The following is a 21,565-nucleotide window of genomic DNA, read 5'->3' on the forward strand; positions in this document are numbered from 1 at the left end:
CTGAAATGCAGCCTCATGACTTGAACAAGATGCAATAAAGGCCCTATGGGCAGTGGGCTTGAAAACTGAGTATTTTATTAAATTGATCTCCTGTAGGAACCCACTCATTTTTTAATAGAAGAATCAGATGGTTTACATGGTTTGTTTGACCACAAGTGAAGGATTCAACCTAATGTTAGAAAATAGTGAAACAAGATTTCCTATAAGCAGTAAAATAGTTTTTCTATCATTGTCAGCAAAATATTACTCAATTCAGAAATACAGTGCCTCCTTGCCCCCTTTCTTATTCTAAAAAGCCAGTTGCTATTTGATACAACAACAGTCTTGTTAGAAACAAGAAAATTTCAAGAAATTTGTCCATGGGATTAATGTACCAGTTCTTGGGATTTGTGTTTCTGGAGAGTAGAAAGCAAAAGAGTAAAGTATCTCTGAAAAAATAGAGCCTTTACTGATAGTGTTTGAAAGGGACACATGCTAGTGTACCTTTAAATAGATGGATACATTTAATAAAAAATGTTTTTGTTGGGATTGTTCTGCATTGAAACTTTTATTGCTCTAATGGATTACATTCTTACACCATAAGGATGGTGTACCTATCTGAAAGTTAAGAGATTATTGTTTGATAAAGTGCTTTTTTACAGGAATTTTGAAAAGAGCTTTGGGATAAAATTATATGAGTTTCAATATAAATACAGAAATTAGAAACCTGTAAAAATTAAACAGGCACTTGACAAGATGTTGTTGTGGCAACGAGACATAGAGTGTGAATCAGTGCAATGCAAGTAAAAGATTTAAGAAAATTTGTTATATTACGGAGCTTATGCTAAAAAAAGTGGTATTAAACCTCAACTATAAACTTTTGCTGCTTCTGGCTCTGTGTTGGGGAGAATGGGGGAAGAAAAAAAATACCTCAAACATTTCTCTTAGTAATGCCAAAATTACAAACAACCATGTTAAATCTGTCCTTTCTAGTTTGTTCAGTGTTGGACGAAAAAAATGTGTTTTACTTGTGTTCTATCCTTGTATAATTACACAGAATGTTAAATCAGGTCTTATCTCAGCCCTTTTAAAATTTCAGACCCTCTTATTCCTGCTCAGCATTGTCTCCTAGCTACACTTCCCATTTACTAAACAAGTGCATTATTTTTATCCCAAGAGATATCATCTTTACTTAGAAATATAGGGAAAGTGCAAATGCTGTAAAATTCTCTGACATGGTGAAGTTTGGGGTCTCACTGGAAGCAGTCATGAGTAGTGACTGTTCTGTCCCTGGGGAAATGGTAGATGGGGTAGCTGCAGAAATTTCTACTCATTCACAGCTCATACTACCAAATAATTCACTGCACAAAATAAGCTTCCCTCACATCTACAGTTTGCATTTTTCATGTTTCCTTTTCTGATATTTCCTACAATGACAACTCTAAAAGATACCAGAGCATTTTTGAAAAAGCCCTTCCTCAGGGATGTCTTAGACTTCAACCAGTTTAAGCTGTGCAACAATGATTTTCTCAGCAGACTCCTTAGCTTATACTGGTTCCTGCAGTGATGATAGCAGTTGTTCCTACATTTCACATACAGAGAAATGTAATAACTTACATTCAGCTAGAGAAGTTAAGGTTATTTTAGACAGAGCTGTCATCTTAGATTCCTAATTATTTTAATTATAGTGACTACAGTATTGAGAATACTACAATGATCTGTTACATCACGTACTACAGTAACTAAAATCCATGTTTTTAAATCATGGATTATTTTAGCCTCCTCCACTAGTACTCTGAATGGTGCTCATGTCTATCTTAATGTCCAACTATATATTTACATTTAACTCAGGTTCAAAATCCAAACTTCACCTACTTAGAGCGCTTAGGATTTTATGTTTCCTTATCCTTTTGAATCACCCTTATCTTCTTAACTTGCCAAATTTTGTCTTCAGGACTATATCAATGATACTAGCTGAATATAATGATTTTTCTTCTTTTCATTGAATACCTTTACTCTTCTTCCAGTGTTAGCTTTCTCTCATCTCGTCAACTCAACAATAGCATATCTGGAAGGAAAACCAGAATTTTATCCTGGAGACAATTATGAGAGTACTGTTATATTTAAACTGTTGGTGACATCTGAGTAGGGAAGGTAACATTTTGAGATTTTTTTGGCTCTCCACTATTAAAACATAACTAAAATATAATTGGTTAATACAAAGTCATCCTAATTTTTCAGATGAATATTTCCCATTAATGACAAAGTAATTTAAATGCAATTAAAAGGGAGAACTTCACCATCAAATGCACATCAATGTTTGAATTCCCTCAATGAAAATTGATTCTTCTGGCAATTCAAATTCCTCGTGTCTCTGTAGGGTGTGTTGTGTTTGTTTCTAGCCTATTGGCAACTTGCTGACGGCACATCAACACAGTTATTGAAAAACAAATAACACCTGCTACCAATTCTTTGAGTAAAGGAAGCAGCTTAGGGGATCTTACAGGTTCACTTGGGCTAGGGCTTCTGATCAGCTCAACCTCCACACCAAAGGAGCACCCAGTCATCAGCCTTAAACACAGTTGCATCACTCTGTGACACTGTAGGCACAGATACTCTAAGATAATAGTTTTGTATATGTCATGATAGTGTCTAGCAACATGTAGAACAAAGCATTAGTACTGAGGGTACAGTACATTGACAATGCATGACTTTAGGAACATTTTCACTTCATATTTAACAGTATAGAATTGTAGCATCATCAAATGGTTTAGGATGGAAGGGACCCTAAAGATCATCTAGTTCCGATCCCCCTGCCAGGGCAAGGGGCACCTTTCACTAGACCAGGAAACTTTCTTATATTTTGCAAGTTTTCATCTCTAGCTCAGTTCCATTCTGTTCTGTTCTTCATCTGCCTAAATGTCTTTAATAAAAAGAGTTACAAATATTTCTGTATATTAAATTTTACTATATCTATATTATACTAGAAATATAATTACTCTTATCTAATTATTATTATTTATATGTGCAATATTTTTCCAAATATTTTCACACATTGATTGCTGATATTAATTAAGAAATGCTAAACTCTCAAGAAAATTTATAAAAGAAAGGGTGGATCCAGGAGAGAACCAAGAATCATAACAGGTTTAGAAAACATGATCTACAGATATGGACTGTGATAAGTAAATCATCTTGGTCAACAAGAGAGATGACCCTTGACATTAAGATGTCAAGATTAATGATTAACTGTTTTCAAGTCGCACTGCAAGCCAGACAGGAAATGTTGATACAACTAGCAAGAACAAATTCCTTGGGTAGTTAAATAAAAATTATATCTGGGATGTAGAGGACTTCTGTCTTGAATAAATTTAGCAACTTGGACATAGGAATAACCTGGCTATAACAAAGTCTACCTCGAGATTTTGGACGCCTGCATCTCCCCATTTCATGTTTCTTAGTAATAAAAATCTACCTGAGAAACTAAATATAGATTCAGCAACAACAGAATCTGTGAGACTAAAATTGAAGTTTATTATTATATTATGCCTGAACATGCATAAATACAAATGGGTTTTTACAAACCCAGTTTTGAAGCTGTCCATGGCAACAAAAAATTTGAGTTCATTCTCCAAAAATTTAGCTGTGATGCATACACACATATATTAGATAGACCTAGCAAAATTCAGCAATGACCTTGCAAGTAAAACATGCAATTATTAGAGAGAAAATCTAGCAAAACAAATGTATGCCAACCTCACATTGGTTTAACTTAGAAAGCTTATGCAAGACAAAATTTTGTTGGTATAACTGAATTAGCAACTCATACCTTTTTTTTTTTTTCTCTTTTAACCTTGAAAGCAGCTGAGAGTTCCTCAGTTCAGGTACCTGGACAACTAACTCACTGGAATTTCCGAGACCCTGGTTTGTGCTCTGCCTTAAGTAGCCTAAAATCTGCATGCTCAAAAACTAGCTTTATCCAAGTCAAATCTCATTGCTCCAAGTAAGGCTGAGAAATACGGACACTTTACTCACTGTCCTCTCAGGCAGGTCCATAGATAGAGATTTTATACTGTCCACAAGAGGTAAGTGTCAGAAAATCCCACAGCTCAGATTCAGAATTCAAGCTTTGGTGGGGTTTCTAGAGATTTTTCTCTGTAATCAAACTGTTCAGGTTTTGTTTTTTTAACTTAGAAGACCTAACGATACACTACATGAGAACAAAACATCTGTGCTCTGAGACAGGAAAGGAAAAAAAAGCAAGAGAGGAAAGGGATTTCATTTATAAATTCAAATGACTCTCTTGTCTTTCTTCTTTGGATCAATTTATAGAATTTTCTAGATGAAGGCCTTATGTTTCTTCAAAATCTTAAGTACTTCAGATTACATTCTGAAAATTCTAGTGATAACCTGGAGGTGACCAGTAAAATATTTTAGAATTCAGCACTGAAGGGTATTTTAGATAAGTACTTAGAGACCACAACACATTACAGAGCCTACAGCAAGAGTTTATAATCTGTAGGCTATTTCAAAGTAGTGTGCAAAGATTAAGTTCTATCACCTCTTGCAGTCAGAACATTAAAACATGTAAGTCTGATTAAATATTTTAGTACATGCGAGTAGTTGTTAACTAGACAAAACTGATTTTCAGGGGGTTTTCTTTTTGGTTTTTGTTTATTTGCTTTTCATTAAAATATTTTATTTTGTTTCTTTTCCTTGCCACAAGACTTTTGCCACTAAATCAGTTTTCATCTACCAGGATACTTGAATTTCAACAAATTCAAGTATACCATCAAAATATTCACCAGTGTAGGAGGAACATTTCACTTTGTAGTCCAAAAAAGTGTGTATTGAAACTTTAGCAACACTTCCAAAGGCAAAAAAAAAAAAAGTGAAGTGTTCTACAATTCTAAACTACAGAGCTATCTGATTTTGAAGTCAGGATTCTGGGTAGCTTTTAAAGTGGACAAAATATAATTTAAAAGTAAAAAATTAATTAAATAAGTAACTCCCGCACTACAAAATTTTATTATTCCATACAATGTAACACATCAATAAAAATAGCAGTAAAAAGACTATAATGCATAATGATAGCTTTTTAGTACCACAGAAAAGTACTTTCAAGACAGTAGCACATTACAGTTTAAGTGAAGCTCTTCATTAGATAGTATGAGAAAATAAGGCATGAAAGGAAGATAGAAAAATCTTAATAGTTCCTGTGTAGATAATGTAGGGTGAAGACAATCAACACCCATGCCTCATTTATTTTATGGCTTTGAACACTTAAAGACAAAATCTTAGTATTTTCTGTTCCGTTTGACTTCACAGACCTGCATCAGTAATGACAAAACATATTTGCATACTGAGATGTAATTTATATGAATTTATATTAAAATTACATGTGGTTACTGTTCCCTAATGTAAGAAAGGTAACAGCTACTCCAATAGTCTGTTAAATATCCCATTGACCTACTAATTTGGTTAGTCATCGAAATGACCCAAACAATCAACCCAAAGGATCATAAAGACAATATAAAATCACATAAATATATGCCCATAATTTAAACGTCATGTTAAAAACTTTAATAAATAAGACTAACCTTTACAGTCTGCACAGCTACTCCTAACTGAAAAATAAAACTAAAATACATAAGTTTTTCAATGTCCCTTTCAGGGTGTTTTAACAAGTATTTAAAGTTGTTTAAGTACAATTTTGTGTGACAGTCTCGCCACCATGTTTCAAATCCTTACTACCTCAATCAGATACACTTCTTAGAAACAAATATACTGTACTAGAAACAGAACAGCAAGAGTCAACACATGAAAGAAAATTTAAGAAAAAGATGTATTAGAAATAACAGAGCATTTCATCCTGTTCTTCTAGAAACACACAGTGAAGCCATTTTATCAAATTCAAGATATGCAGCAATATCAGGATAGAAACTGGTTAACCCTTCTATGTAACAGTTTTAGCTAATAGTAATAGCCTAAACGAAACAGTAAAGCTTATTCTAAAATTTAAGAGAAGCAAGAAACGGTTTGAACTTTCACAGTCTTCTCCCTGCAGTTTTCCTGTATATTTAGAAGTCTGGGTAACAGGAAACAAGTCTGATCCTATAAGCCTTGACATTAGTATTTTTAACAAACTGGCTTCACTCTTTTAACCTACTTGGCAGTGCTGCTGTTTTTATCATTCTCCAAAGAAAACAGTCACTGCAGGTACCCACTCCAGTAATCAAGCATAAGGATAAGATTTGACCTCTTGTTTATGATAGGTTTCACTAATGCTCAAAAGTCAAACTATAGTACTAATATGTTTGCTAACCTATATAGCATTATAGACTGGTGATTTTTTTAGGCTCATGAAGGAAATTAGTATCACAAATAATTAAAATTTTACTGTGTTTTACTTGTGCTTTATCTTTTTTATGATCAGAGTTAAATCAACAAAGGAAATCTGTTACTTCCCAGCAAGGCAAATCATCCTTTCAGAGTACAGAGTTTGTACCAAGTACAGCACAGATAGAAGTGACTAGAGACCACTTGTAACTGATAAAGTCCTCTGAGCATGTGCACAGAGCAATAATGAACACTGCAACTAGTGGATTATAAGAACTTTGGATGTATATTGTTCTAAGACTGGTAAAATTCTGTTGGTCAACCTTTATAGTGGAAGTTTCTGCCATCTATCTCCTAAAGCAGGGATAAAAATCTTGAAGAAAAGACCTACTTTTCAGACTTATTGTCTAATACTTCTTCCTACTCAAAGTAAATGTATTAACTTTTAAAATTTTCCCTGATTTAATTACATAGAAGGCGAATATGGCTCTTCCACTTTGGCACATTAGACACCAAAATCCTGAAATACTTTTTGAATATGCTCTCACTGAATCCAGTCACACCAAAATTTGGTGGTAATTAATGATGATGATAAGTCATTCATGGAGCTGTTTCCACAAATATTTTAATTTAAAGTTTAGAGATTCAAAATATTTTGAAAGGCAAAAAATAAGCACTTCAGTGCCAATCTAGTAAAACCCTTGCAATTATAATAAACTGAAATATTTTATATGTCTTCATGGAATGCCTCATGGTACTTGCCATTAGCAGAGTCCTGTGGCTCACAGGTTTACAAAGAACAGAGCTATTTTCTAATACAGTATCTCAGAATTGCAGCTTTTTCTACAGCAATATGGAATTTTAGTTTATATCTCCCTGGAGATTTCTTGACTGTCAGCACTTCAACACAGAGAAATGGATGCTATAAAATATATTTTTCTGTTTCATATAAATTGCTGGAGAATTTTTATGCTTAGGTTTGAAGAAAATACATAAGTGTCACAGTTTGAGACCAGCAAAAATCCAGTTTCTAATTTCCAAACCCCCCCCCAAAATTTGCTTTGATGTGAGGGTTTTCCAGACATAACACAACTCGGCATGGGGAGAAGGGAATTATATTACAATTGACTACTTACACAAATAAATACTATAATACATTATATATAACAATTCTAATTATTCTTCTAGGCAATATATTTACACTAGATCAAATCCCTCCTTTTCCTCCAATAAAAGTTCAGAAGGAAAGGAAGAGAACCGCTTTCAAGGCAGCACAATCTTTTCTCTTCCAAGCAGCAGGTTTACTCCGTCATAGCAGGAAAATATCTCTCTCTCTCTCTTCATTAGAGTGCAGGGGTTCTTTCACCCCTCAGCCCCTCGGCTCCAGCTAAAGGTCTCTCTCCCGTGGACTGTGATAGCAGGGACAGGCACACCTCACCACGTCATATCACAAAGTGCAGGGCATCTTTGTGAAAGTCCCTTCCTCAGGGGATTCAATCTCCTTCTGAATCAGAATGTTTAGGGAAGCTCTCAGTTCAGTCTTTGCCCCAGGCATTCTACCAGAGTTCCTTGGCTCCATCTCAAACTGCCAATATGGCAAAGGGGGGAAAGGAATGCCTCTTCCCCACCCACATTCCTCCTGGCCATCCTGGTCCAGCTCCAGGACATCTCTGAGTTTCTCAGCTCCTCTCTCCGGTGCTGCTGCATTTCAGGACTCCCTTCAAGTGGAAGTCCACCCTCTCCTTCCAAGAAGGGGTCTCCAAAGGTTCGGGGAAAGTAAAGCCAAGTCTCACCTCCAAACAGCCTCCGCTGAGCTTGGTCCTCTTTCTCTCTGTGGGACAGCTCTGCGTCTCTCAGCTTGGTTCCGTGCCATCTCTGCTGCTTGTTATCTCTTTTGGCTCTTGGCTACAGTTCTCTGTTTAGTGCTGCTCCGCCAAACACTGTTCCGAGTTCCTGCAGCCCCATCCAGGGCTGGGGGGCCTTGGCCCCCAGCAGGGCTCCTGGCCCCTCGCTCCTCATGGCCTAAAGCATGGCTACTACTCTTCCAGCTATGTCATCTTCTACCTTCTTTTCTGGTCTGGTGTGATATGTTTTAATTTTGCAGGGGTGCTGATTGGGTCAACACCAAGAACACCACCCCCTGGAGTTAACCACTTTCTAACTCCAGGGGAAAATACTTTTTAACCCAGGGCAATAAGTCAAGACTGAGAGTGCAGGCTGAAACAAGGTTTTGGACTTGCATCCAATGACTACTGTAATCTCAAGCTGAAATGGAAGAAGGATGTTGTCTTACAAACTACCAGACAGGTAAAAGAATCTGATATATTTTCTCTTAAAAATCTGCTCAAGATACACAGAATCCACTTCCTTCCCAATATTTTATATATTTCTGCTTTTGCATTCCTAAATTATGAATCTGAAAGAAATGCTGTGGACCATATCCTTCTTATGACAAGACATGACTGTTATAAAAAGAAAGAAGAAGGAAAGAATGATAGAGAAAATATTAGCAGTATCTGTTACCTCTAAGATGGTGCTACAACCAAAGGACATAAATAATTTTCCTGGAAAACCCTTTTGTATTGCCAGATAATATTTAGTAGGATAGCTACTCTGCAGAATATCATGGGATAAAAGTGACAAAAGAAAATAAAAAAATAATAACCATCCACTTTAAATCTAATATGTTATTTCTTACACATAGGCCAAGAATTTACAGCTACTCTACTGCTATGGTTTAAGAATGGTATTCCACAATTTAATGTTCCCATTGAAACACTCCAAACCACATGCTGCTTGTTCGCTCCCCCTCTGCAGAGGGATGGAGAGGAGAATAGGAACCACACAAGGTAAAGATCATGGGTTGTGATAAGAACAATTTACTGGAAATGGCAACAAAATAGTAAATGAGCAGAATTACACTAATTTTAATAACAGAGCGTGTAAGACAGGTGAGCAATTCCCCCACAAGTGCTCACCACGCAGAACACAACGTTACCTGACTGGAAGGGACCCCCCTTCCCGTCACCCACTGCATAGGGATGGAGTGGTACAGTAACCTAGGGGTCCTGGTCGTGCACCTCTTGGGTACGGCAAAAACTAACCCTGTCCTGGCAGAAACCAAGATATACACTAATCTGCTTTAATCATAAGACTGGCAAGGGAAATGTTTACAAAGAAAAGAAAAAGAGAACCTTTAAAGCAAGGTAGAAATTTAAATAGAATATTCGGTTTCCAGTATTCAGAGAATCCTTTCATGTTAATTCTCATTAATAAGAGATTAATGAAATTAAAAGGGAGAGTTTAGTCATTTATGACCTTCGTGAGGCAAGGATAGGAGGCAAAAGATGTAGGAACAAAAGCTATCAGGAAGCCTTTAAAAATGCTTAAATAACAGTGAGGATCACAATAAAAACTTTTTTTTTTAAAGTCCCTATCAATTGTGCCAATAAAATCTGTCCTAGTATTTTAAACTACATAATGCTTCCTAGGCTTGGTGTTTATTAGCAAATTTGAAAGAAATTGGAAAATATTTCAGCTACAATGTAAAAGCCTTCATGACAGTTGAGTTCCTGCCTGCAGCTCTGGGGTATTCACTTGGCTCCAACCCAGTCTTTTATAATACATTTACACTAAGTGGTGAAAGAGGATCTCATGTTGTCCCAATATTTCGCTTCCATTATGCAGATAGGTCCTTACCACAGACTGAACTGTGGGTATTAAATACGTGCAAATCCTGGAGCAGACTTTTAATACCTCCCTTTGAAAATAGAAATGGAAAGAATTTTTTTACCAAGTGTCAGTTAAATGTCTTGTACTACTTTTTCAATTCTCTTTAAATTTCCTACTCTTGAGTTTTCGTGTTGATTAATGCACAAATGCATAATTTCAGCCTCAAGTGTAGGTAAGGTAGAATGACAAAATAATTTCTTTACTGGCCATCACAAGAACTCCTAATAGGCCTTTGATGTACTGGGAATTATTTTTAAGAGCTGCAGATAGGGATATAATGTGTCATGAATATAGGCATGAAAAGTTTTAATATCTAGTAAATAGCTGTGGTTCTTGTTTAAATAGGTTTTTATGTCCTTCTATCAAATATTTTACTATCCTCAGCTGATACATTTTTAATCATTTTAATTCCTTCAATTTGACTCTAGATTTCTTTAAAAGTCAGCATTTAAGGAAATAGCTAAAATAAACAAAATACCACAAAAACTTTAATATGATTAGAACAGTTCAATGTTCCTTTATGCCAAACTGATTATCTATAATCTAATATTATGTACTTCGTTTAAAGAAATAAACTAAAAACTTCACCTAGTCCTCAAAGTAGATTTAAATAAACCTACCAATTAGTTTTTCAGTGAAGAATGAGCAAAACTGACTGGAGGAATATAAACAATTCACTAATATTACCTGATTAGAAAAGGAACTAATAGCAACTTTAAATGTTTGTGCATGTTTGTTACTTTTGATTGCTACTTGAACTGTTTAGTCTAAGAATAGAAAGAACATTGAAGAATACTGTGTCTTTGTGGCACTATACGTCATCTAAAATATGCATGTCTTCTGAAACATATCAGGAAAATTGCTATAATAATTCTGAACAGTGATGCATAAGTCCTTAATTTAGTATTAACAACTTGAAAAAAGAGAAACACACTAGATATTCCTAAAGAACTTTAAAAGGACAGATGCTTCAACTTTTCTAGTGTAATTCTGTAGTACTTAAGAAGGCTGTAAAAAATACATTTAGATTCAAGTACAAAAAAATTTGATTAAAAAGTAGTATTCATTCTTTCAAACAACATAGTTTCAAGTACTGCTTTTGCTTAAAAAAAAGCTTATTTATTTTATTTTATTTTATTTTATTTTATTTTATTTTATTTTATTTTATTTTATTATTTCTTATTCACTAGTATGATGTGCCCTTATCACAAATTCTCATTTAACCAAGACAGAGATCCTTATATCCCGCCCTCAGTTGGTTGAAGCCGTGCATCCTGAATAGAGTCAAAGAAAAATGTCAAAATAAAGATACAATGAATTGCACAAAAATGGTGGTAAATGACAGAAATTGTCTCAGTTGAGTAACACAATTTTACATGTTTTTCTTAGTTTGTCTTTTTTTTTTTTGGGTCAGCAGGCAAGCATTAGACAGTATTTTCCTAAATCTTCTTCATTTACTTTAAAATTTGGATCTAAGTTATAAGCTTATCATCTATATTGCTTAAAATATAAAGATTCTAATAAAGCACAAAAGTCAGCATCCCTAATAGTATCTAGAAATAGGTTTTGGAGCTTTGCATTTAATTTTAAGAAAATGAAAGCTCTTTATTATGGATAAACACTTCTCTCTTACAGTTGGAGGGAAAAAATATACAAGGAAACCAATAAAATAAGACTTTCTCTCTTCAAATAATAAATACTGCTTTAAATAGAGTGACACATAATTCTTTTAGAAGAAAATGTGTGTACCTATTTCCCCAAATCTTTACTTAATCTAGCATCTAAAACACAGGGAAGTTAATCAAAAGTTGGGATGAGTCAAATATTAGGATGACTTTTTGAAAAATAAGATACTAGTAAGCAGACATAAGGATGCTGGGAGTTACCCCCAGCATGGGCTTTGGACTATTTAGGAAATATTGGTAGGCTTTCATTCCTCTATAACTCACTTTCTTTTTTTCTCCTAAAGGACAAAAATACACAGAGAAAATAATGATAATGAGTTGGAGTTTTCAAATAGGAAATACTACTTTAAAGGGACACACTGTATAAGTAACAGAGTCAAGAGTATGACCTTGGAACTTCAAGACCAAATTTAGTTTACTGAGCTACAGCTCACAAAATGCCATTACTGTGCATACTACCATATGTTGTTTAAATATCTTCGCATACAGAATTAGATTGCTGCATGACTTTCTGACTATTTCCCCTAAATGCAATTTTTTCCTAAGCATACAAAGTACAGATGCTGTGATTTAGCATGCACAAGGAGGTCTCAGTAGGAAACCTGAATTCAAAGAGAATTACATAGGCTTATTGTTCAACACCAAATTGATTTTAAAATTGCTATATGACAACCTACAGTCTAAAGCTCTGCACAACTTGAAATCTCTGTTTTTATCTGGCCTATTATCTTTAAGGGTATAGAGGATGTGGAGACCATCTGAAGTTGGCCATTTCAAAGAAGTGCACGTAACAGTCAGCTATTATGCTTGTCAATTTGAAATCCATTTCCAGCTAAGGTCTAGAACAGAGATTCAGGTTCATTTAAACATAAACTTTTATGTTTTCAGTCTGACATCTTCAGAAACTGAGCACTAGTGCTCTGTATTTTATGTAGCAGAAAGTAAAAAAAACAAACAAACCCAAAGAAAATTACGTAGCAAAGAAACACTTTTGCATCAAAAGTGATTCTGCTTGTTTATCCTTGTGCTGTAAATAAACTTGAAGCTGTTGTTGAATTCTTGAGATTTCTTCTAGTAAATACCAAGGTTTGATTATATATAGCAAGAACTGTATGCCCATTGTTTTTTCATCATGATAATCTGGGAATCAGATTTGCAATATTCATTCATATTAAGAAGGGAGATAAAAGTTAACTGCTTTTCTGCCAATGGATATGAGAGTGGCTGAACCCGATCAGAGCAAAAATCCGTCTGACTGGGGACAAAGACAGGTGGTTAGGGAAGAGTATAAGGATGATGCAAACATATCTGTGTGATTACAGTAAGCTTATATGCTCTCCAAGTTTCTAGTAATGTATTCTAAATCAAAGTATAGCCTTCAGGTTTAACAGTCTGTCATGATTAAAGTAGGTTTTGTATTTCATTTCCTTTTTCCAACATACTTCTAGTTCTAGAGGAACTGTTACTTTAAGAATGAACCCCCCTACTTGGCTGGAGTCAGGGAGTTGGGGGGAAAGAGGAAGACACCATCACGATGGAAGTGGAACGCTCTCCACCTTTTGACCACGTCTTCGGTCAGACGCATACACCCTCCCGTTTGTCTTAAACCAAGACACAGTCTTATATGGACTTTTCTTCTAATTACCTCCTGACTATATGTGGGTCCAATAGTCCTGCTATCCTAAAACAACATACAGACACTTAAGACATATGTTTTGTAAATGGGACATACTCTTTCACTTATTTTTGGAAATATGCGCTAACAGACATATTCAGGTACTACTTTGCTGTAAATGTGACTACGCTTCTGCCAGGAAAATCTGACAGAATGCCAGCATGTTCAAAATGTAAAACCAAAGACAGTCCTTTACTAGTTATTTATGAAAACCTTCAAGGAATATGTAGATCTCCAGTGGTATGTTCTTTCAGCCATTACCAATTAACTACTGTCTTCATTCTTAAGATGAAGAATTTTAGCTCAATGTTTTAAAAAGATATTGTGGTAGTTTTCAGTGAAATTTTAGAAAATTATAACTAAATTATCACAGTTAAGCTCTTATTGCTAATTAAACTTATTTAACTTTATACAAGGTTACTGACAGGACAAATATTGCCTAGTTTTCTGATGATTTTTCCTGTACAGTATATTATTATATCAAGACTCAGTCACCTGTGCTACAAGAATTTAGCAGCCTATAACACATTTATTTTGCTGAATTTGTATGTAATAGGTGTCTAATTTCTAACACAAATATGTCTTTAGAGAGATCATTAACAACATATTTCAAATTATCTCAACAAAAAGATGTTTTTTATACAGCAAATTCCTTTGTGCATCTTTTTATCCATCTAAACTTTTAATAGAAGCTAATTTTTCACAAATAGTACAAGGTCAGTAAAAACTGAAGTGCTAGAGTTGGCATAAACATATATATTACCACATTTTCTATCTGCAGACTTAGCAACTAATATTTGAAACAATCTTGAAAAAAACAAATTTTTCATAGCTATGTTCTACTAGTTGATTGTCTAAAATGTTACAGAATATCAGTACCATTACTCTTTGCATGCCTTGCAAAAAACAGAAGTTATACAAAATTGCTATCAAAGTACTGTAATATGAATAAAAAAACCAAAAGATTGTTTTACTAAGATTCTAGTTTTCAATGACCAGTGGTTTTAAAAACAAACACAATAAACCAAACAAAAAAAGAATCAGATTTAATAGGTTAACACTGAGATTTTAAAAATAAAGATAATATGGCCAGCTTATAAAATCATTGATGGAGTTTATATTGCATAGGAAATTTTTGTTCAGACTGAATTTGGTAAGCTATAAAAAATTGTGCCAGAAAAATATATTCCAGTTATATGCAAGAAGATGATTAGAGATTTTGCTTGAGACTTGGAATAATCTGTTTCTGAGGTACTCCTTGCTTTGGGGAAGAAGCAAAGGAGCTTTAAATGGGCATAATGAAAAATAAAACTGGTTCACAGTAAGAGTGGTTCAGAATTGCAGTAGGTACAGAAAAGCTGCAGAATTAACATCTTTTGAGATTTCCAAAGCTACCGAAGAAAAGCCATTAGGAATCTGGCCTAACTTTGAAGTTAGCCCTGCTTTGAGAAAAAGGTTGTACTACATACCTGCAGCCATGCTTTACAACACAATTTTCTATGCTTTCTATAAAAGCTCTGTACATCAGCGCTGTGCTTGGCAAAGCTGATCTGGCAGAATATAAGAAGCAGCTTAATTGCATATGATTCTATGATGTAATTTATGAGAAAGAAGACTGCTCTCCCTACAGGTCACAAGGATGGTGTGTTAACCAGCACTTTCAGTGATAATGTTGCCTTATTTAGCACCTGGGGAACATTCAGAGGCCACTGTCTGACCTAAAGTAGGTCAGGTAAACAAGCATATTTCACTAGCTTCTTTAGTTCTTAACTTTCTAGTGTTTGTGTGTACCCTTAGTACCTTCTGTCCTTGTGTTTGGACACTACGTAAATGAAACTCACAGATTCGCCTACTCTTTCTTGTTTTTATCTCCTCAGAGGCATAACTCTGGTATTTTACCCTGCTCCAAAAAAAACCAGAACAGTGACAACCACTGCCTTAATTTCTGTGTTGGTTTACTTGACTTCAAAGAGGAATCTCGTCCCACCATGTCACTTCTACAGGAAACACCACTAGATTATTCCTTTCCTTGTCTCTTTCTTTCTCTTATAAACCCAGTCATGCTAGTCTCAGTGGAGTGAATAGCAATTTGAGTGTGAATTATCAAATCACATATGATCTCACTATATATCATGCTATTGTATCAATGCAAGGACTGACACAAAACATCATTCTCATATTGAATCCAAAACACAACACTGTAAAAAATTAAAGCTACAAGTAAAAAATTAACTCTATCCCAGCCAAAAAGAGGACACTTCCATGCAACAAAGCTCCCACCACAATTAACCCTGGAAAAAGTCTAATTTTTATAAGGTAATGACTACTACAGCCATCTGCTCTTTAACTCCTATATAACCCCCATAGGATTGTCTAGAAGCTCTTGCTCAGTACTGCCCTATATTTGAGAGTACTTGATCCAAGAGCATTAAAACACAGCCTTAGACTATCATAACAAAGCAGAGAGATATTAAATTAAGAATTTCTCATCACCTACTTTCATCGTGTTCATTTTTCTAGCAGTGTCTGTTTTTTTCTATATTTGTCTGGAGTTTTTACACTTCCCAGACTGTTAACTTTTCACACATACACAAATCTAATCGCTGTCTGCAAGCAGTTTGTCCGGAGTCCAGCAAGTTAATAAACCAGTTTCTGAGGCAAAAAGAGTATTTGTTGACATGCTCACTTATGTAAATCAGGGCCTTTAAGGCAGGTCACTATGGACATCTAGGCTACCTCAAGCAGTGTGAGGCTGAAGAGGCAGGCTGATTTGACATGTGTTTTTAATGCACACCGGCATGTCTTGCAGTGAGTAAGGCCCAGCTGGGATTCTCTGAGCTGGCTGGTGCTCTTTTACATAAAACTCCTCTGAATTCCTAGAGTAACTGGACAGTCCATAGAGTTTCATCAGATCAGGACACAAAAATGAAGCTCCTTGAATTTTCAGGTTGGAACTTTAGTGGGAAAGAAACGGTGCCATAAAATGGCCTTGGAGACTGCGCAATCTCCTCCTGCATTCTTCTGCTTGCCTTGAGGCATGTGTCTGCCTAGAGCAAATTTTCACGGCTCAGTAAAGAATCCTTGAAAATTAGTGTTTTTAATGTGAGTGCTAGCACAGCTCATACCATGAGATAGCTTTGTACCGTGGAGATGCAGAAGACTAAAAATTAAGAGGAAAAATCTGATAAAAAATACATGCTGGAGCTCAAAAGAAAATAAAGGGTCAGAACAAGGTAACTTGACAGAACTGCTGGAAATTCTTTTTTATTTTCCTCTTTTCAACATTTTTAATTGCCCAGACAAAACACATCATGGTACTAATATAATCAGCTTGAGGACACAACTCAGACAGAGAGAAAATCAGCTTTAATGGAACCTCCTGATCCCACATTCATGCTTTTGACAGGATCAAACCTACCTGCAGAATTCCTATCTGAATGGGGGGGTGAAGAGAGAAAAATAATGGGATTGTATTGTTGAATAATGAGATCCAAGTTCCAAATAACACGTTAAAGAAAAAAAGTGGATAAGTAATGAAAGAAATAACCACAGGAAGGTACAAAACAGAAAGCTGATGACATAAATCCTTGAAGGGAGGAAACCAAAAAGACAACATTCTTTTCAATCCGAATGTTGCATGATGAGCCAATATCTCTGGTTTTGACCAGTTTTGTGGTGAAGATTTCCCCTAAAAATAACCTCTGTTCATTATAGTAGTAGAAACCACACCCTTAGCCTCCTGACCACAAAAAGACCACTACACACCGAGTATGTGTCATTAGTTCTTGGGACACATCTGCCTTTAAATCAAAGCAGGAAAGGATGAGGCAATAACAATGTAGCCAAGTAATGATTTAAGTGAGATATGCCAATAGCCTAAGACTGTAACCATATGCCTGCTTTTGTCACCCTCTGTAGATTTGCCACTTAGCTCCCTTCCTGTGCACAATAGCAAATAAATCAAGTACCTCAACTCTGTGTGTGGATTGGCTTCTTGCACACTGGGTTCAATTCTGGGACAAAATTATCACCCATCAGAGGCAGACTAGCCAGCAGAAGGGAAAGCCATGACTCAGTGGTCTGAAGTATAATTTTTCAAATCATGCTAAAATTATCCCTAAAATTCTTACCCCTCTCCTTTGTTCCTGTGTTTTATTCTTTGTTTTGTTTTGTTTCAGATTTGTTTTCTTTTTTTTTTTTTGTTTGTGTCAAAGGTGTCAATGTTCATGTTTTGTAAAATAGGTATACTTTTATTTTTTCTATGTATACTGCACTTACTGCTTAGTAGCAGTAAGGATATGACTCTGTTTTTTAGTTCAGAATTTTCTTTCCTCGCAAAGGGGCACAATCATTCTATGTTGTGGTTATGGATCTCCTCTCTCTGAATTATCAATCTTCAGTGAAGTGCCTCAATAACTGACCTTATTTTCAGGTGCTGAGCCCCTGGCAGCTCTCTTTAAAGTAGATGCAAGTTTCCAGAGGCTCAGCATTTCAGAATCAGGGCACTTAAATTTGTTGTCTATCTCCGGATTTAAAAATCTGGCTCGAGGTTCACTTTTCTTTTTCCTAACTTTGCTCTATAATCCAACATCAAGGGAAAAGTGATGAAAGCAGACTTGACTACAAGAAAGAAGGTCTCCAGCTTTGGAATGCCTTTTTCAGTCTGCTGGAGTTCATTATTAAAGAGACAGTGTGAGTTGAAATAATGCGTGTTAATTCAAGCATTATTTTCTACTGTGTTACAGCTATAAATAAAATTGAGATTATGCAGCTGAGAAGGGGTTTTTTGCCTCTTCTCCAGCTGCTAAACTTTATGTTTTTCTCAGGACTCCCTGTAAATCTGACATTTGCTCAGATTTGGCAATACAGTACAGATATTGTACTTTGTTACAGGCCATTGATATTAGTTAAGCAAGGTCATTTCAAGAAATAGATACTTGCTGTACAGCATCCAATACAGTTGGAAAAAAAAGACAAATGAAGAATTACTCTCCTTTTGCACAGGTTGCTCTGATGACATAAATGTTTTCTTATGCGTATTATTCTCCCACATTTTGGGCCACTATTTTGCATCTAAGTGGTTTGTGAAAGAACCACACATGTTTTTAGCTTTGGGCCACAGCAGAATACTGCACTCAGACCTGAACAGAGGCAGACACACTTTCTGGGTCAAAGTTTTGGAGAACTGAGTCAGTCTCTGGTGGTGTTCTCCACTTTGAAAAGAGGTATATGTGCAGTATTAATGATATGACACATATTATTTCTTCATGAAGACATTTTCAGTAGTGACATATTTTATGTTGCATTACAAATGTAATTTCCACTCCTTCCACTAAAAAAAATGGATGTGTGCAGAATGAGCTGATGAAGAATCTACCAAACCTGAAAGTCATCATGCCAGAATAAAACATAATGGGCTTTCTTTATTAGAAATAACCAGGCAAGTAGGAATTAAAGTCACCATATCAATTGTTTCAAAGTTACCAGGACTTCAGCTATGTATGAAAAAGTGAGACTGAAAATAAAAAGGAAAGAAATGCCAAAAAAATTATAATCTATCTCTTCAGTATCTCTGAAGTACATCCATTAATGCACAAAATATCTCATGTGTTTCTGATGGTGGTAAACAATTGCACAACCCTTACAAATTGTGAGGACCCTCAAACATTTGCCTTTTCTCATGGGAAATTTCTGCTTGAAGATCTTCTGCTTAACCTAAGTGCCTTGAGAAGTACCACTGCCTCAGAAGTAACACTGAGAAGTACCTCTTGCCCTCTACCAATTAATATTTTTGTTCAGACATTATTTTATACACTTTTTTTGTGAATAAGCCCCTGTAAATCTACAGAGATGAAATAGTCAATCCCAAGCACTCAAAGGCGGCAATCAGGTCACAGGGAAAGTAATAAAATTACAATGTCTTAATACTGGCTTTTTAAGAATTTTTTTATTCTTGTTATTAATTTCTCAATATTAAATCTTTAAGGAATTCAACTTATTTCTGAATCATCTGGACTCAAAACTTTTTCTTAATGAAAGGTATGATTTTGAAATAAATGTTTAGCATACAGGTAGAAAATTAAAAACTAAAACAAAACACAAAAATAAAATAAGGGCAATATTTGAACTAATGTACCATATACAAAGGCAAGTATATACTTGCCTTACACAGTCTTGAGCAGTGCAGTACAGAAATCGGCTAGAAATTATTACCTTTGCCACAGATTTTAAAGAAGGAGCTGTGTTTTATAGAGATAGAGAAGTATCAATTGGGAGATCTTTTTCTGGAATACTTTCCTGAGATTACATGGAGATTATAAATGTGAATTTAAATTGGTGCTGCATTTGTTAGTAAGAACTGGAAGAATTTCAGCAGACTAGAGAAAATGATGTAAGAACTACAGAGAAGCTAAGTGGCTCAAATCACACCCCTTAACAAGAAAAATAGATACGTGTGCTAAACTTTATATTAAAACAAGATAACCTGGGTTTCATACAGTTTAAGATTATACCTGTGTTTATGTTTCTACATGTAGGTATCTAAGCTCCTATTATAGACAATCAACATATACAAAAACAGAAAGCAAAGCTTAGAAACTAGACTGTCAACTAACCATTCTGCTTTTACAGAATACGTGAATGGTTGGGGTTGGAAGGTAAATCTGAAAGAAAACTTGTGCAAATCTTTTGTTTAAATAGGGCTACCTAAGGATGGTTGCCCAGGACCATATCCAGATGGCTTTTCAATATCTTCAAGGATGGACCCCAGCACCACCCTGGCAACCTATGTCATGGCTCTGTCACTCTCACACGCGCCCTGAGATACCTTATGTCCACAAGGAACGTCCTGGGTTTCACTTTGTGCCAATTGCCTCTTGTTCTGTCACTGGCTACCTCTGAAAGCAACCTGGATCTGTTGTATTCATTCTACGCATTGATAAAATCCTTCTTAGGCTCTTCTCCAGGCTAAAGAGTCACAGCTTACTCAGCCTTCCCTTTTATGAGAAATGCTCCAGTCTTTTCATGACCCTTGTAGCCCTTCACTAGACTTTACATGCCCATGCGTCTCTTGTACTGGAGAGCTCATGACTGAACGCAATAGTCTGGCTGTGGCCTCCCCAGGGCTGAGTAGAGGGGTAGGATCAACTCCCTTGGGCTGGCTGGCAACGTTTCTCCTAATGCAGCCCAGGACACCATCAGCCACCTTTGCCACAGGAGCATACTGCTCACTCATGTTCAACTTAGCGTCCACCAGGGCACCTTAGCCCTTCTCCACTTAGCTGCTTTCCATCTGGGTGGTCTTCAGTGTATACTGATGCTTGGGATTGTTCCTCCCCACATGCAGGATGTTGCATTTTCCCTTGCTGAACTTCATTACAGTTCCTGTCAGACCATTTCTCCAGCCTGTTGAGGTCCCACTGGATAGCAGCATGTTTTTCTGACATATCAGCTCCTTTGCCCAACTTCACGTCATCAGGAAACTTGCTGAGGGAACAGAGGAAACTCTGTCCCATCATCCAGATCATTAATGAAGACATTAAACAAGACTAGACACAGTACTGACCACTGGAGTACACCACTAGTTACTGGCCTCCAGTTAGACTTTGTGCAGTTGATCACATCTGAGCCTGACCATTCAGCCATTTCTCAATCTGATCATTCAGCCTATATATCATCATCTTCTCTGTGAGGATGTTATGGGAGCTGTACCAAAGACCTTACTAAAGTCCACTGCTCTCCCCTTGTCTATCACATCAGTCATCTCATTGTAGAAGTTTAATAAGTTGGTTAAGCACACCACAACATGGTCAAGTATGACAAAGTGAGACAAGACTTTCTCCAGATGTTGTCAGCTTTTTCACCTAGAACTCACTGACAAGAGTAAATGTTTGGTTCGTTAGAACTTACACACAGATTCTTAGCACACAGGCAGCCAAGGTTGCCTTTGCCTGTGTGGGAAGGAGATCCTGCTTTGCCAGACCTTTTCCTCCTCTTTGTGGAGGTGCTAAATTCAGGTCTATCCTTGCTCTTCCCATAGCCAAAGAGCAGTGGCTTTCCTAGAAGACTCTGCTATGTTTCCTCTGGTGGCAGCACTAATTGATTCCCATGCAGGCAGCCATATATCCTTTCCACTGGCCTCCCTATCTCAACATTT

The 21,565-nt window shown here is 36.0% G+C and overlaps 1 protein-coding gene and 1 long non-coding RNA gene across 2 annotated transcripts in view; both read right to left on the reverse strand.

The window, feature by feature from the left end:
* The window catches only part of LOC116781168, an 844,439-nt gene extending 835,982 nt beyond the window's left edge, over positions 1-8,457 (reverse strand). The window contains exon 1 of the long non-coding RNA XR_004354792.1: positions 8,383-8,457. This is a non-coding gene — a long non-coding RNA (uncharacterized LOC116781168). The remainder of the gene's footprint in view (positions 1-8,382) is intronic.
* Positions 1-21,565, reverse strand: part of LINGO2 (leucine rich repeat and Ig domain containing 2) — a 481,605-nt gene that overhangs the window by 223,908 nt on the left and 236,132 nt on the right. The window lies entirely within an intron of this gene.

The sequence above is a fragment of the Chiroxiphia lanceolata genome, chromosome Z (assembly GCF_009829145.1).
Source record: "Chiroxiphia lanceolata isolate bChiLan1 chromosome Z, bChiLan1.pri, whole genome shotgun sequence".
NCBI classification, from domain to species: domain Eukaryota; kingdom Metazoa; phylum Chordata; class Aves; order Passeriformes; family Pipridae; genus Chiroxiphia; species Chiroxiphia lanceolata.